The sequence below is a fragment of the Onychomys torridus genome, chromosome 4 (genome assembly GCF_903995425.1).
Source record: "Onychomys torridus chromosome 4, mOncTor1.1, whole genome shotgun sequence".
NCBI lineage: Eukaryota > Metazoa > Chordata > Mammalia > Rodentia > Cricetidae > Onychomys > Onychomys torridus.
Genome location: NC_050446.1, coordinates 92,300,013 through 92,312,093, shown reverse-complemented (window position 1 = coordinate 92,312,093; position 12,081 = coordinate 92,300,013). Strand labels below are relative to the sequence as shown.

Below are 12,081 nucleotides of genomic sequence, written 5' to 3'. Positions count from 1 at the left end.
GACTAACTCTGCCTGGTGTGGCCTGATTTGAAGTGCTGAAAGGGATGGATGTCTTCCAAATAGTTTTCTGCCATCTGGCCGTGGGCCTGGATTCTGGACTTCCTAGAATCAGGGCTCTGGGTTACGTCATTCTGATTCAAAAGAGCTCCTCCAAATTCGAGTTATTCCTTGAAAGAGTTATATATTGAGGTCTCAGGAGTGTAACGGGGAAGCACATGTTAGGACAGATAGGCTCTGAGGTGAGGCACTAGGAAATGCTTTGAGGTTTTGGGCAGAGTATATTTCATGGGGAGGGTGTGCCTAGATGGAGAGGCAGGAGAGGACAGCAGGAGGCATTCTGATGCCTTAGAGCAGTGGTTCTCGACTTTCCTAATGCTGTGGCCTTTTAATAAAGTTCCACATGTTGTGGTGACTTCCAACCACAAAATTATTTCATTGCTACTTCAGAACTGTAATTTTGCTACTGTAATGAATCATAATGTAAATATCTGATATGCAGGTTATCCGATATTCGACCCCCAAAGGGGTTGCAACCCACAGGTTGAGAACCACTGCCTTAGAGTCTGGACAGGGGAAAGGGGCAGTGGATGTCTGTGTGGGTGGAGCAAGAGACATCTGTTACCTACACCCCAACCCCCACGTACTCACACAGAAATCTCATTATTTTGAACAAAGGTAAAAGTATCTTGAAACCAGCCACTTTCTGGTTACTTGCTTTGGTATTTTCTGGTACTGGAGATGTAGTCAGCCTCACAGTAAGCTGGCAGAGTCACACTCTTCCTTTGTCCCGTGTTGGCTCCCTCCCAGCATCTAATGGTCTCTGTAGGCCCTAGCCTCTCAAATCCATTAGGATCCGTGGCAATCTACTCATTGCAAAGTGCTGTGAGATTATCTCTAAAGCTTCATTCTTGGTACCCCAGAGAGACCCTCAAAGCTAAGGGCCAGTTGAACTTGGACAGTTCAAACTTCAGCCGGCAGCTTCCTGAGAAAGCTCCTATAGCAGTTGCTGCTGTCAGCTACAGAGAAGGCTGCATGCTCACCCGTTAGCGGTGGTGGCTAACTAACATTGCGCATCTTCCGCATCGGGCTTACACCCCGAGCAGCTTTATGGATGCCTAGCTGGCTCAGTGCAGATGCTTCCTTGTCAGTGTTTCTTAAACTGCTACTTTGGAGCCAGCTAGATGCTAGCATTTTTATCAGTTAGAAGTCTGAGCGGGAGGTTCTGTGATTTGTCCAGTTTTAAAAAAGCGAAGGAAAAAGAGGGCAGATTTAAACTTAGAGATACCAGCTTCCCCCTGCTATTCTATGCTACTGCTGAATGCATTTCCTATCCCTCTGGGGAGAAAACAATAGTTTCTAGAAAGATAATATGCAAGCCTAGGGAACATTTCCCCCAGGGCCCTTTCCCACGTGGCCGTGGGAACGTACACAGCACAGAAAACAGCGTGGAGAAAGGGTGCTGGAGACACATCTGAGATGCGGAGGAATGCCATGTGTTTGCCTGGCTTGCCTGGTCTTGCTCTGATTCCTCAGGGGCGGTCAGGGTCTGCTTCTGCTTAACCCCCATCAGGCCTAGTCTTGTGCTCTGCCTGCCCGAGGCACGGAGCCCTCCTGTCTTTGCAGTGGATGAACCTTAGTAGCTGAGCAGCACTGTGTGGTGTCTCCTGCACCTCACGCCAGTCATTCTCTGTCTGCTTAGCTGTGATTTCGGCTTTCTTCCCTGGCTCAGTTCATATGCTCCCTCTATGCTCCTTCTGGCTGCTCTGGGTAAATGTCCTCCCAAGTTTCCAAAGACATTTCTCCTTCCGTCCTGCCCTTTGGATCATGCTCTGACACTCAGGTCTCAGCACTGACAATAGAAGTCAGCTGTTAAGCCCCAAACCCCAGGGATCCTCAAGTCCCACTTTGTTTTCAGTGGTTATGGTGGTACTGGCCATAGCTCTGCGATCCCTGTACACAGTGAGCACAGCTCTGGGAGCCTCGTGGACCAATTTTCAGACGGTGGGTGGGGTTCACTGGTGCTGTGCCCCCAGTCCCACCCAACGGGCCAAGCTGGCACGCTCAGAGTCTTGCCAGGACGAGGAAGCTGTTGCTTCTTGTCTTAGTTGGGAACAGCAGAACTTGGGGAAATGCTTGGGCTGTCACCACTTAATTATTCGAGGATACAGCTAAGAAACGGAAGCAGGTGTTACTGATCTGGTCAGTGCTAGCAGGCAAGTGTGACTGATGTTTTAATGTTGGCAGCATCTCTAGGGGCATCCCATAGGAGTGACCACCTGCTGGGGCAAGGAACTGACCCACTTGCTTCCACTCCTTTGGCTTAGCTGGGCCTCTAGTGCAGTACTAGTACAGTGAGTGGTTCTCAACTTGTGGGTCAAGACCCCTTTGGCAAACTTCTTTCTCCAAAAATATTTACATTACTATTCATAACAGTGGCAAAATTACAGTTCTGAAATAGCAATGAAAGTGATTTTATGTCTGGGGGTCACCACACCATGAGGAGCTGTATTAGAGGGTTGCAGCATCAGGAAGGTTGAGAACCACTGTCTCTAGTATGTGTTCTCTTGCTATTGGCTATCACTCATGTGCAGATCTAGGTGATGGACAAACTGGGTTTCCTCACACTGGAGTGTTTCAGCGGCAGGACAGCTTTGCTCCTGGACATGGTGCTGTGAGGAAATTTCTTGATCATGCAAGAGATTGCTCAACACCTCTTTCTAGTTCCTGAGGTTGAACATTGTTTCTTGTGTGGGTGGGGTCCAGGTGAGTGTTCTCTCTTATGGAGGAGGGACATCAATATAAATCATCTCACAAGCTACAGGAATCATCCTTGGGGTAGCTATGAATGTGAACTGATCACATATTGTAGTCCTATCTCTGGAAATCAGGAGTATTTATGGTCCTGAGTCAAGTCCTCATTCAAGCTCTTGACAGGTTGTATGAGACCAGGTACCACTACTTTGTCTCTACCTTGATTTTGTACCAATAAACAGACTCCTTAGTGCCATTCTTGGCTAGATGTGAGTGGACATCATTTATTATTTATTATCACTCAACCCTTATTGATCTGACCTGGCCTTAGATGAGTTCTTCTGCAGCCATCTCAGACCAACTAAGAAACCATTGTTAAAGATCTTAGGGACAGTGTTTTAATGGTACTGTAGTTTTGGTTCAAAGTTTGGGTAATGACAAGGATAAGGTAATGGGTTGTAGAGAGACAGCCCTTGTGAGCTAGAGAGGCTCCTGAGGGGTCAGTGACACATAGTAATTCCAATTTAACTCACTACACAGCTGACTCCTAGATGGAGTGAGGCAAGATTGGCTCTGTCCACAGTTAAGACAATTGGCTAATGGACTTTTTGACTTCTGCTCCCAATCATGACCTCCCTTAACTCATCTTATTTGTATTTAATAAAACTAAGCATACACTTTGAGTATGGAAGGCCTTCAACCATACAAATGATTCTCATATCTCACACAGGGCAGGAAGTCAAACAAGCCTAGTGAATTGTGGGAGTGACATACTGGATATTCTTTCCTGGGGTAAGGTATGGAGAAGTCATCTAGTCCTTTATGATCTGAACTGCTACTCAACCTGGAACCCCCTTTCACTTGTTTTTGCAAATTTGCATACCTCATGCCCCAGCCAACCCTTTTTTCTGGGAAAATGGAGTAGGGTGGTCAGATGCCCTTTTCTGTAGAACTAGAGGCCTGGCCCGGTTTCAGGAAGGGGAAGTGATAGTTGTGTGATAAAGGCTATTTCAGTGACTTGCCCAGAACAAAGGGGACCTGATCCAACTGTATCTATTATTGGAAGCAGCAATCACCTGAAATCCTCCAATTACAGTTGTCCCACAAAATAGAGAAATCAGGACGCCCTATGACCAGCCACCCTGCTAGAAATCAGGTTGTTTTTTCTCTCTCCCATGAGTATCCACATCTTTCTAATTATGTCAACATTACCACAAAATCCACTGCCTCTTTTTAGGGCTGTTTGTCTTGCCCTTCAACAGACTCAGTGGTTTTCTCTCTTCCAATTCTCCCAGCTTCTAACCTGGGACTGACTCATTTTGCTGTTCATGGCCTTGCCCTCATCCCTCACGCCTCGAGATTTTCAGTTTCTCTGGCACAGACCCTTGCTTTCCTTGTGACTACAATTCAGGCTCTCTTCTGTCCAGAGACCTTCTATTTTTGATTAAAAACACAGCAGATCTTCTCTGTTCCAAAGAACACCTCCTAGCAACAGTATGTTGTCAGATCCACCTTTATGTGACTGGGGAAGCCCCAGGGCAAGAGAGGAAGGTAGGAGAGGAGAGTGTGGTGATAGATTGTGCACCCTAATAAAATTTGCCTGAAGATCAGAGAACAGAACAAGTCACTAGGTTAAACACAGAGGCCAGGCATTGTTGGCACATACCTTTAATCCTAGCACTCAAGAGGCAGAGATCCAGAGCCACCCTGGACTACATGAGATTGACTCAGTCTGTGAGGGAAAACAGCCAGGCAGTGGTGGCACACATTTTTAATCCAGTACTGGAAAGTACACAAACCTTTAATCCCAGAAACTGATGGCTGGGCAGAGAAAGGAATACAAGGCATGAGGAGACAGGAACTAAAGGCTTTTCGGCAGAAGCCTCCCTTTCAGCTGGAGCCTTTTTGGTTGAGGAGGCTCATTCGGCTAGAAGTCTATGAGGTGAGGTGAGATGTGGCAATGGCTTGTTCCTTTGTCTCTCTGATTTTCCAACATTTACCAATATCTGGTTCTGGGTTTTGATAAAGACGGTTTAGAATTCCTGTCACAGGAGAGTGAGTAGGATATGGAGGGAAGGAGCCAGGGGAAGGAGGAGAGCTCATCCCCTCTTGAATCCTTAGTTTATCTGGGGCATATGTTAAAATGAACGCAAATTATTTTGTAGCCAAGCTCTTAAGATCTGTTTAACTTGACTAAAAAGATTAAAAGAAATGATGGGAACTTTTTAAGTGTTCGGCCCCATTTTGACTTCACATTGCGCTCTCTGTTCCACCTAAAATGCCTTTTAATTTTGCCAACAAGGGAATGCCTTCCTTCCTTCTATCTGTCTTACTTTGTGGTCCAGGATGTCCTCCAACTTGCAGTCTCTTCAGCCCAGCTTTCTGACTGCTAGGATTCCAGGGAGGCGTCACCACACCTAAGCGCAAATGAGTGTCTCCCAACAAGCAGTTACATTTTATACTGTAGTTAACTATTTGGCGAGTACTCAGATTTAGTGAGGTTGGTGATGCTGTGAAACACCTTGACAGATAACCCTTTAACTTACTGAAGAAGCCACACTAAGTGGCAAGTCCTTTCACAACAATTGTTGTTCATCAACATGATAGATTTGGGCTGTATCTCCTGCCCCGCTTATGCCTACTCTTGGGAAATCATTCCTACCCACAGTTCTGCCAGAAGCATTGACTTGATGGCCATGTTTATACTATGTGAGCCCCACTACAGGTGATTAGGCTAACGGCGGACACTTGAACTTGATACAGTAGGTCCATCAACTTGACAATCATGGTAAAGATACCTTGTTGAAAATTGGATCTAAAGGTCAAAGTGTCCATACTCACTGGTGGGCACCAGTTGTACTGGTGAGTGGTGTTATAGAGAGGCTGCTTGGCAGAGAGGAGGATGCATCTAGAAGGGGTACATTAAGAGACATGGGCCAGAAAGAGAGTGATGAACCCTTGATGGAGCTCCCAGTAGCTCAGCTCTGGACTCCAGACAGCCTGTTGAACTTCATTTCTTCCTCTTGCTGTCCATTAAATGACCTCTTAGATGCCATACCTGTGACTTCGTCACCCATTCCTTTTCCAATTTATTTTTTATGTGTATGCCTGTGTGAATGAATGCTCTCTCTCTCTCTCTCTCTCTCTCTCTCTCTCTCTCTCTCTCTGTGTGTGTGTGTGTGTGTGTGTGTGTGTGTGTGTGTGTGGTGTGTATGTGTATGTTCGAGCATGCACAGAGGCCAGAAGAAGGCTTTTGAGTCCTTGGAGCTGGAGTTACAGGTGGCTGTGAGCCAAGAAACATGGGTACTGGGATCTGAACTCAAGTTCTTTAGATCAGTACATGCTCTTAAGTGCTGAGCCATCTCTCTAGCCACCCCCAGCCTTTTTAAAAATAAAATGTTTCTATTGATTATACTCCTTAAACTGTGACTAAAATAAACTACTACCTGTGTGTTGCCAGTAGTGATTTCAGAGATTTGTAAACTTACATCTTGGTAGCTAAGCCAAGAGTGGAATGTTTTCTAGTTGTTTGTTTTGAAGTAGAAGTAGTTTTAAATGAAAACCTTTTACCTTTGCTGTTGTGGTTGAGTATTTAGGACACTCTGTCTGCCCACCCATTCTCCCCTGAGATATGGAATTGGTTTTTATATGGTGTTCTTTAGAAACTCTGTTGAGGAAAAGATGCCTGGCAACTTAAGCTCACACCAAAGCCCCAGATTGCTTCTGCAAGCTTGTAATGGTGGATTTTACGGCTGTTTGCTTTACACACCTAATCTCAATGGCTCTGTCAACAAATCCGATGCCCAAATAATTAGAGATTTTTATGGCTGGGGAAACTGTAGATGTTGAGCACAGGAGGAGGGGTAAGGATGGGAATGAAACAATTCACATCTGCTTCATCTCCAGCAATTGAAAGTTTCCCCTGAATCAGATTTAACTCCTATACCCAAAGTGGCGTTATCTGGATGGAGAAGTGTGAACAGTGGGCACCCTGAGAATGGAGCTTTGGCAGTAGTGTTTTTTTTTTTTCTTAATGAGTTAAAAGAAAGGACACTGTGTTAATCAAAAACATAAATCAAGCCTAGGCCAAAGATTGAAAGTCAAGTGAAATGCTCTGTGGAAGAGTTTTGTTTTTTTTTTTTTTCCTTGTGAAGATGGATAGAAAAGAACATCAACTTGGAAGAAGACACTTGGAGAATGAAAGAGAGACATTATTTACAGTGACTCCCAGTCAGACTGTGAACCCAAACCATCTGTGTTCAGCAAACTCCAACTCTACTATTGGGCAGCTGTAGACATTGGACATTATTTAATTTATTGGTGCCTCATTTTCTGTATATATAAAGTGAGAATAATAATAAGAGTGATCACTACCAAGATTAAAGGAATCAATGCATATAACATGCATAAGGCAATATCTGGCCTAGAGTAAGTACTTAGAAAATGCTAATTGTTACTGTTTTGCAAGACATCAGATGGTGTCAGTAAGACCAGGAAGGTGCCTGGAATTAATCCTACACGTGTTATATGATTTTACTGATGAAGCAAAATCCAATCCATTTACTCTGATTATTTTCTGTATGTACATTGGCTAATAAAGAAAGAATGTTCAAAACAAAAGAACATCTCTGAGTTAAACGAGACAGCTAAAGAATACACATTCTTCTTAGTAGTCCATAGAACTTCTCCAAACAGATCAGGTAACCGGACACAAAGCAAATCTTAACAAGCATAAGAAAACCTTAATAACTCCTGTCTTCTCTCTGACTGCAGTGGACCAAATCTAGAAATCAATAGCAAAGAAGCTACAGAATGTGCAGAAACTCAAGGAGATTAAACATTTCACTACTGAACAATAAACAGGTTCTTGAATGAGTCAAGAAGGCAATAAAGTTCCTAGAGTTGACTGAAAATGAAAGCATACATACCAAAACATATGGATACCACGAAAGCAATCCTCCCAGAACTTTATATTTCTAAGTGCACACAAAGAAATCAGATCTAAGGTAAATAACTAGCATTGTACATCAGGGCCCTGGGAAAATAAGAGCAAGCCAAACCCCAAGCAGTGAGAGAAATAAGCTCAGGGCGGAAATTAATGGACTAGGAATGAAAAAAGAGAATTCCTGAATCAATGAAATGAAAAATTGCTTCTTGGAAAGATGACCAAGATCAACAAACTCTTAACCAAAATGAAAGAGAGACCCAAACCAATAAAATTAGAGATGTAAAGGCAGGCCTTACAATACATACCAGTAAAATTCAGAAAACTATCAGGATATAAATTAAAAACTTACAGTGTACTAAATCATTAAATCTAAAAGATGAGATAATTAATAGCAGACCTATAACAAGCAAAGAGATTGGAACAGTAATATAAAATTTTCCACCTAGACAAAGTGAAGGCCCAGAGAGATTTGCTGCTGAATCCTACCAGACTGTTAAAGATGAACTTTCACCAGCCATTCTCAAACTGCTCTGTGAAATAATGAAAGATGGAGTTCTGTCAAACTCTGCTTACAAGGTCAGCATCATCCTGACACCAAGAACAGATAAATACACAAGTAAAAGTGTGGACCGATGGTGTCCACAGATTCAGGATGAATCTGACTTTGTAAGCACAGTTTGACAACACTCTGTGTTTGATTATCTCATGGAGTACACAGATGCAAAAATCACCAGTAAAATGCCAGCAGACTAAATTCAGGAACACATCAAAAATGCCATTCACTGCAGTGATGCTGCTTTCATCCCAGGGATGCAAGGGTGGGTCAACATATGCAGATCAGTAAATGTAATATGTCATAGAAGTCATCTGAAGTAAATCACATGACCACTGAGATATGCAGAAAGGCTTCTTGACAAAATCCAACAACTCTTCATGGTAAAAGACAAGAACTAGAAGGAATGCATCTCAAAATAAAGCATATCATGACAAACCTGTAGCCAGTGCTGTACTAACTGAGAAACAGTACTAGATTGGATAGCCACATGTAGAAGAAAATGATATCCTGCTGTTTCCTGCCTTGCACGAAATTCAACTCTAAAAGAATCTAGTGCCTTAATGCAAGCCCGCAAACTCTGAAACTAGAGGAAAACAGCAGGAAAGTGCAAGATACTAGCACAGGCAAGTGCTTTCTCACCAGGACTCTAGTTGCTCAACAATCAGTGGGATCCCATGAAACGAAAGCTGTGTGGCAAAGGAAAACGTTGAGGGAAGAGACAGCCCACAGACTGGGAGGGTCTCTTCAGTGGCTACATATTTGACAGAGCATTAGTATTAGAATACACAAAGAACTCCAGAACAAAACAACAACAAATCGAACAGCCTAGCCAAAAGATGGGCTAAGGAAATGAACAGACAGTTCTCAGAAGATGAAACAGAATGAACATGAACAAATGTTCTACCTCGCTAACAATGCACCTTTACAGGAATACAAATCAAAACTACGTCGAGGTCCCATCCCACCCCGCTAGAAGGACAGACATGTAAGAAAATCAGCAGGAGTCAATGCTGGTGGATGTGGACTGAAGAGAACCTTAGGCACTGCTGGTGCAGAGCTAAATTGGTGTGGCCACTGTGAAAGTCAGCATGGAGGTTTCTCAAAACAGATATTCCATATGACTCAAGTCACATATTCCTGGGTACTTAGCCAGAGGAATCCAACTTAATGTATCACAGAGATACTCACACAGCAGTGTTTATTATGGTATTGCTCACAGTAGCTAAGTTATGAGCCAACCAAGGTGTCCAGCAACAGGGGACTGGGTAAGGAAAATTTGTGCATATTTAGTAGGGCTTTAAAAAAAACATAAAGAACGAAGCTGTATTGTTTGCAGGAAAATGGATGCAACTGGAGATAATTGTATGGAGTGAATTAAGCCTGTCTCAGACAGACAACTATTGGTTGGTTTTCTCTAACTGTGGCTCTTACACAGACAGAAAGAAAGACAGACAGACAGACAGACAGACAGACAGACAGACACACACACACACACACACACACAGCTATGATATAAAAGTAGAAGTAAAACAGCTTAGGGGAACAAAGGGGCTAATTGGAAGGAGAGAGGAGTCATATGGGAAATGTCCTCAGAGTATGGTATATACTTGTAAAAAAATCAAAGGGAAGAGGACCCATAAAAGGGCAGCTGAAATGAAGACGGGAAGAGGGGCTTTTGCTGTCAGTTGTAGCAAATGAAGCCCGGATGCTCTGGATGGACAGGAATGGTAAGAGTAACTGGTTTATGAGAGTGTGGGAATCAGCTGACACGGACGTGAATGCTTGAACAGGTTCCTGGACTTCTTACACGGAATGGCTTAGTCATGGAGCTCACCAGCTCAAGAGTGTCATGAGCAATCTGAATGAAGCCTTGGCCATCATGGTCGGGGATGGCTGCATAGAGCCTGAGTAGAGTCCTGTCTGTTACCTGTGGGCAGCTTATGCGGTAAAGGACTTTCCCAAGCACCCTGGACCTCCCTCACTTAATTGATTTCCACCATAGCCATTTATTGAGTTTTTCTGTGGGCAAGGCTCTGTTGGGAACCACAAGATGAGAAAAGTGGGTCACGTGGCATTTTCTGATCTACACTGCCACCCAGAAACACTGAACTAACTTAATTTTTCAAGATGACTATATTCAACTCACTTTCACTGGTAATGTTTTGAGAGGAAAAAGTCCCAGCAGCTCACCCCTGTGGTGTGGAGAGGCTAAAGAATGCAAGTTCTGCCTTTAAAAGTGTTTTGTGCCCATAGCCAGGCTGCTCTCCTGTGTCAACAGGAAGTGTTTCTTCATTCACTTTTGCTTTTCTTTACATTTTGGTGACACTGAGGACTGATCCCAGAGCCTTGCACATAAAGTATAACCTGCCCCCAGCAGACCTCTGCTCTTTATCTCTTTTAAAAATATTAGTTGTTTATAAAAAAAAATCATTTCAAAGACGTTAGTTGAGAGAGCATCTTCATCATCTTCATCTCCCCATTTCTAAGGTCTTTGTCCTTTCTTTTGTTTACTTCTCACTCTTTACCCTCCTCTGTGTATGTTTGACCCTAAAACCATCATTTTTATAAGATGTTTTGCTTTCCTCCTAGAGTTCATAATTGCTTTATTCTTCTGGGTATCTATTCAGATTCACCATCAGAATTTCCAGGCTTCTAGCCTATCAGTGTTACTCTTGGAAGCAGCCAGAGATAGCAGATTACTTACCAATTCCCCCTCCCTGTTACCCCAGAGACCCGGCTTCCACAGTCTTTTCTTCTCCTGCTCCATTGGAGGCCTGTTCTGTTGTCTGACAGTTTCATAGTGACAACATTCAGTGAGGATGTGTGTGTAGTGTCTTCTTTCTAGACCCAGCTGGTAGTCCCCCTCCAAATAATTTTATATAAGCAGCATGGGCAGGTGGATTTCGAGCACCTACTGCAGCGCTACAACTGCCTTTGCTGTCCAGTCGATTAGATTTATGTAGTAGGGTGAAGGAAATGCTCTCAAAATGGGACCAGTGCCACATCTGGATCCTGGAAGTTGTTTATTAAAAGTAGGATTTGCTACTGACGATTCAACTCCTATTGTTGAATGTTGAACATGTATATTAACTTCAGGTTAAGCTATCAGAATTGTATTCCAGATTATCACTAAGAAAATCTCTAGACAGTCAGTTTCTTATTATTGTCAAACTCACAGTGGTGGTTGCCACTGAGTTTTTATTTTATTAAAATTTTTTTGTTTGAGACAGGGTCGTACCATGTAACTCTGGCTGGCCTAGAACTCACTATGTAGACCAAGCTGGCCTTGGACTCACAGAGATCCCCCTGCCTCTGCCTTTCTGAATGCTGGGATTAAAGACATATGTAACCATGCCTGAATCAACTGTACACAGTAATCTGGAGGAGGTAATCATATAACACAGATAAAAATGAACCACTGTACCATCCACTAGTACCCTCCTAAGCCAGAGAGATGATGGGAGTTTTACAGATTAGTTCAATAGAACATATGACATATTTTAAAAGCATGATGTAAAACTTGTCTTACTATATGGTTTGTTAGCTGCCTGAGAAGCAGTCGGGTATGAAAGAGTAGGAAGTTAGTTATGCTTGTCCCAGTAATAGCCAGAACAGCCAGTACATTTACATATACAGCACATACAGAATATTTAGCTGCTGTCTTCTGGTTTTGGTGTGTGTGTGTGTGTGTGTGTGTGTGTGTGTGTGTGTGTGTGTGTGTTATTAGGGATTGAACTCAGGGCCTTGTACAAGCTAGACAGATACTTTCCCACTGAACTATATCTCTCATCCCTGCTTTGTGTATTTTCACAGTGGGTGAAGAGTA

The 12,081-nt window shown here is 43.3% G+C and overlaps 1 protein-coding gene across 3 annotated transcripts in view; it reads left to right on the top strand.

The window, feature by feature from the left end:
* Fsip1 (fibrous sheath interacting protein 1) overlaps window positions 1-12,081 on the top strand; it is a 131,359-nt gene that overhangs the window by 115,739 nt on the left and 3,539 nt on the right. The window lies entirely within an intron of this gene.